We start from the raw sequence: 5813 nt of genomic DNA on the forward strand, positions 1-5813 counted from the left end.
GGAAAGGAAACAGAAAAGAGTGGGGGACACTGGGAAGAATCTAGAATGCTCCCCCAAATTTAGCTTTCTTTCTGATCGTCAGGGAACAGATGGGAGTCGAACGTGCTCCTCTTTGAGAAAGATTAGAGGAAAATGGACACTTCTGTCACTTTCAGGAGGCGGAACACTGAGAGGTGAAAATATACAAGACAATGGCCTCTGGCGCTGGAGGGCTCCCCTGGCGGGCTCCCCACCCTTAGCCCCTTCCCTCTAGGAACCCTCCTTACCTTTGTTGCTTGCATTTGATCTGACACACTGGATGTTCCTGGGCTAGGTTCTTTGAGAGAAAAAAGACCATGAGAATCAACCGGTCTCCTCCTGCATCTACTCCGAAGCCAAGAAACATAACAATAAAATTTACAGCGCCTTTAACAACTCGCAAGTAAAGCATTAAAATTCTATTTAATTGAGAAAATATTGATTTTTAAGTCTACCAAAAGCGAAATCGTAATTTAGCTGCAAACTTTCAGGCGGGAATATAACATATTATGTCGCCGTATTATGGATCCACCATATTATACCTATGCAACATCACATCTTTAATTGCACTACTTTATGAAGTGATAAAGACAAAAGATAACCCGACTTAAGCAAACGTTTAAAAAAAGAAAAGAGGACCTGGGGTAATTTCCTTTTCCAGTTATTTATAAAGTAATTGTCTCCTTTTAGTTTGAAATAGAAAAAAAATGTCCAAAGGGGAAGAAAGAAATAAAAAGAACGGAAAACCACAGACCAGTCTAAAAGCAACTCACATTAGCAAGTCCGTTGATATTCTGTACCAATAGAGGAATGAAGCCAACATATTTAGAGAAAATGCATTCACGGACAAAATCGCATCCTCCTTTAAACGAAATAAACCTGGGTCTTTTTTCTTACTTTACTCCCCCGTCCTTTTTTGGGGAGTGGGGGGCAGAATCCATTGGTGGATAGGGAAAGGAAAGAAAATCAGGCTTTCTATGTTATTTCTGTATCGGTTTTTGGTATTATAGAGGAGTAAAGAAGTTTTTGTGTGGTGGTTTTTCATTGATCAGTCACTCTGAGCTAATGTAATTATCCTCATCAATAGGAGGCTGCAGAGAGAATCATTATGTGGGTGACATTGATAAATGATCGCCCAGGAACGGCCCTCTCGCGGGCAACCCCCACAGCTGACCCTCCCACACACACAATGTAGTCATAGAAACACCTAGAGAACCTCGGGCACCGCCGCGGAAGGGGCAAGTGAGGGAAGAAAAGCCTCGGGCGGCCGGGGTGGGGGTGGGGGTGGGGGCGAAGGGGGGCGGCCGGCCCCAGACCCAAACCAGTCCTAGCGACAAAAACAGCCCACGGCGGGGACGCGGGAGGGCGTTGCGGGAGGGAGAATCCCTCTTCCCAGCAGCAAACCTCTCACAGTTGCTCACAACAAAGTGAAAATCCGTCCTCCGGACGACCCATTCATTCCTCCACACCTTTACCGTGTGTGACCTCACTACCAACAACCTCTGATGTTTGCCGAGACACACGTTCAAATAGATTTCTCCAAAGGAGTTAAATAATTAGGTTACAAACCTGTAGGCATCTCATTCTCACGAGGGTCTCCTCCCACCTCCCCACCCCCGTTCAAAAAACCCCAAACAACAAACAAACCAAACCCACAGACCCAACTGAACAAAGACAGCAGCTGGGCGACCCCCTCACTGCGTTCTCCCCACTTATTTACTGGGTGACCCTTCCTTTCGCTTCACCTCCTAACCCAGTGCCTCTGATTATGAGATAATGGATTTTGCGATTGTTCCTGTCAGGGGAAAAAAAAAATCCCCACCGAACCCCACGTTTTCATCTTTGGACTGTTTTATTTAAGCCAATGGAAAAGTATTGAGAACAGTAATTGATTCATAATGATCCATAAATCGATGTCGGGGAGCGGTGAGGGGGGGGCTGGAGATGGAGATGTATGAAGAGTGGGAAGGGGGATGCTGTTTATTTATTTTATTTCTAAAGCTTCAAGTAAAGTAGCTTTGACACTGTTGGGGCTGGAGGGGAGGAGCTGTTGGGCTCTGCTGGATCATCCATCATCGCTGTCACCCAGAGTCTGCCCCGAGGAGCCGTAGACGCAATCTCCCTTCTGTCTCTACACCGAAACTATTAATATTAAAACCTCCCTTCAAACACTGCCCGGACGGTCTCCATTCTCATCACAATCTGACCGGCCTCCCCCATCAGACCCGCAGTTTTCCCTGCGCAGCAGCTTCCTCCAAGCTTGGCCCCAACGGAGGGAGCTCCACGACCGTGCACGACGCCCTTAGTTGATTACAGCGACTGTTAGGTTCCCCCTTCTCACCCCGTCAGTTTGAAACACGTCTGTCTGTCTAACACACGCGCGCGCGCGCGCGCGCGCAAAGAGAACACCAGGTGAGGGCCGGAGCCGCCCGCACGGAGAGGGAGAGTCTGCACGCCCCCTGCGCCTGCCTGAGCCCCTGCCTGCCTCCTCCCAGGCTGGTCCGTACTGGGCTGTGGCTGCTAAGCCCGCACATCCAAACACCGCCCCCGCCCCAGACACCAGCCCTTCTAACACAGTGGAAACTTGCAGCTGAGGTCCAGGCTCCTTATCAAACTGCTGGCCTGCAAGACTGGTGGGGAACTTGTGGAGGATCCCTGTCCAGTCCCTTTGAAGGAAGGTCCCTCCTCTGACAGCTGCTAGAGATATTAGCCACATTTCCCTTCCCAAATCTGCTCCGGGTTAACGGGCCCACAGGGGCGGGAGGGGGCTAGGATCCTGACGGACTCTTCGGGACAGATCTAACCAGGGTGAGCTGGGGCGAGTGCGGGGCGCTGACCTGGGGGTGCGGCGGGGGCGGGGGGTGGAGTGCGGGGGGAGGAGGAGTGCGGGGAAGACACAGACTTCCCTTATCTTTTCTTCTCATTTTCCTTCAAAATGTGGCTTCTTGCTCAATTCCCAACCCTTAACAGATGGCGACTGCAGTTCTCTCAGAATTTCTTAAAGAAAGGGAAACCTTTGGAATTTATTTCTGCTTTTGCTTTTCCATATAAATAAAAAAGTGTTTTTATATTACTCTTGTTTTGGAGAACATAAGCAATTTTATTCAGACTACAGTATTTCCTTTAACACTATATGGTTGTCAAAACACCATTCCCAGTTTCTTTGCTTTTGACAGCTGAGTCTTTCTTAAATATACCCAAATCGGAACTCTTTATACTAAATAGTAAACCCGAGATAGGAGCAAGTGCCTTCCGAGGTGGTATAAAAAAAAAAAAAAGCATTATAAAAAATTGGACAACTCTACCACCTCTCTATCTTAGCATCTGGAGTGGGGCGGCGGGAGAGCAAGGAAATGCAAACAAATATTATTACAACAATTATTCATCTCTAAATATTTAAGAAGGTAAGGTTAATGTGATAGGGTGTGAAGTTGTTAAATTAAATCTGAGATGGCTTTATCTGTTAAAACCAAGAATAGAGAGTTCTGGGATCTAAACTGTGATGAAGTAGCTTAATAATTTCATTAAACACTTTCTAAATATGAGCCAACTACTAAGTAAACCCTTCAGCATTTACTCTACTGACAGGAAAGGAAGAAAAACTTTGCCAAATTTTTTTTCAGCTGATGTGAGAGTTAATTTATAAATGAAGAACTTGTAAAATTTTACCTATAGCATTTAAAATAAAAATAAGTAATTATTAAAATTTTGCAAAAAGACTCCATATATAATTGGATGACAAAAATGAGAGGGAAGCTCTCTGTATTCCAAGTGGCCCATAATTTCTCCATGAACAGTTAGCTGGTATCAGAAGTGTTATTTCTGTGTTTAAACAGCATAATGCTAATTAAACTAATAAATGGATTTATAAAAATTCTACCTAAAAATGATACAGAACAATAGAAGCTTATTTCCTTGTTCTTTTGCATACAACTTCTATTAATGGCTGTTGGCTTGCTTGTTGTGCAATGGGAAGAGGGAAGAACCCAAAATAAGATTCAAACTTGGATTTCTGAGATAGTGAATGATTTCCCAGGCTGACAGCACGGAAGTAAATAAAAGTTTATGACAGTATCCCTTCTGAACACAGGATTCAAAGTTTGGGTGTTACAAAATTTCAGGATAGTATATTTATTTGAACAACTGAGAAGCATGCAAATCCCTCACACCTTTTTTCACTCTGCTTACTTTGGCAGGCGTTTTGTGTAGTACCATCATGTTAATGTCAGAGGTGTTCAGGAATGTTGCATGCAATTTTGAAAATGGCATTACATTGCCTGTTTTGCTGTTGTTTTAGGGGAAAAAAATTAAGTTTAATGAGCAGATCATCGCACTGTAGTGCCTGCATATGGAGGTGTCTGAAATAAAAAGACAGCATCCTATAATTTATATTAAATATTAATGATTAAGTAATCTTTTCAACACAGGACCTCGAATTCCATAGAAGTTGTTTACTCATCTATGAACATCTATATGTAAATTCTTAATTTACATATTCAACAGTATTTTAGTAACTAAGACAGAGAAAAAACACAGGCAGATGAATTATCTTTGAGCACAGACGTTAGTTATTTCTTATGATGTAAAATTAACCCTGAAAAAACCCTTTATTCTGGCAGAAGATGAACATAAAAAGCTTCATCTGAAAGTACTTTTTTTTTAACATCATGCAGCTAAAGAGGATGTTGGACATGTCGGTGATCTTTCAACCTGGCTCATAACACACACACACACACACATATACACAATTTCGTACCTTTAGAAGTTTTCTGCTGGTAGAATTTATAGGCCAAATATATACTGAAAGCTTACAGATGGTTACCTTAAAAAATTGTTGGTAAGTTAAGTTTTGATATATACTGGATTTCTGGAGGCAAAGCCATCATCTACTTTCAATCCCAAGCATAGGCTCTGTGCAACCTTGCCTTAAAACTATTAAAAACACAAAAGCCTAACAAAAAATCAAAAATGAAATATTTATTACCGCATTTTGTGACTTAACACTTTTTTTTTTAACATAACGTCACAGTCCTCATACAAGTATTTTAATGTAAATTTGACAAAGCTTAAAGGTAACAGCATTTTCTTCTAGTGAGGAACACGTGCTGAGAAAAGAAGAATTCATGGACATACAATACCAATTCCACAGCAGATCTGATACTAGCAAAAACATTCTTTTTTTTTTTTTCAATTGAGGTAAACACATAGAATATCTAACATGAAACAATTAATAGACCGAACTCTGTACGAAGTTTGTTACAGTATTCTCTTGCTCCTTTTTATCCCCCAAGCTTTGAGTTTCTGATAAAGTCCTAGTTCTGGTACTATGACCATTAATAACTTTTTTTGTGTGTTGAGGAAAGCTGCCCAACTTAAGATTGTTTTGTCCACAGCCAAGGCTTAGAACTCCTGGAAGAAGCTCCTGCTCTGTCTTTAAATCTTCATTGGCAAGCTCTTTGAAGAAGAGTCCCCCCAAATAATAATAAGAATTGGCTTATGAAGCACAAACTATAAAGATCTGTTTGAAACTAAAGGACACATTTATGGAGGAACAAAGGCCGGGCATGAAAACACATTCTTGAAGCCGGAGTCCGAGGGATGAGGTTCAGCCAAACGGTCACCAAGGTCTCCAGCGTGGTTCTCTTTCTCATTGGCCCAACAGGTTTAAAATATACCACAGTCTCTCCTGGATAGTGAATTCACTGATGAACCAAAACAGTCATTCTTTTGGGAACAACACACATAGTGTGGAAAACAAGGATATATTTTTTTTCTCTTCTAAAACTATTTGAGGC

General features: G+C 42.3%; 1 protein-coding gene across 4 annotated transcripts in view; it reads right to left on the bottom strand.

Moving 5' to 3' along the window:
* Nucleotides 1-4980: 4980 nt before the first annotated feature.
* Nucleotides 4981-5813, bottom strand: part of MEIS2 (Meis homeobox 2) — a 223255-nt gene continuing 222422 nt past the window's right edge. For all 4 annotated transcript variants that reach the window (XM_010844196.1, XM_010844197.1, XM_010844199.1 and 1 more), the window contains one exon: nt 4981-5813. This exon is cut by the window's right edge and continues 596 nt beyond it. The gene's annotated coding sequence lies outside the window, so the exon portion shown is untranslated.

This window comes from Bison bison, unplaced genomic scaffold (assembly GCF_000754665.1).
Source record: "Bison bison bison isolate TAMUID 2011002044 unplaced genomic scaffold, Bison_UMD1.0 scf7180017864197, whole genome shotgun sequence".
Classification (NCBI taxonomy): Eukaryota; Metazoa; Chordata; class Mammalia; order Artiodactyla; family Bovidae; genus Bison; species Bison bison.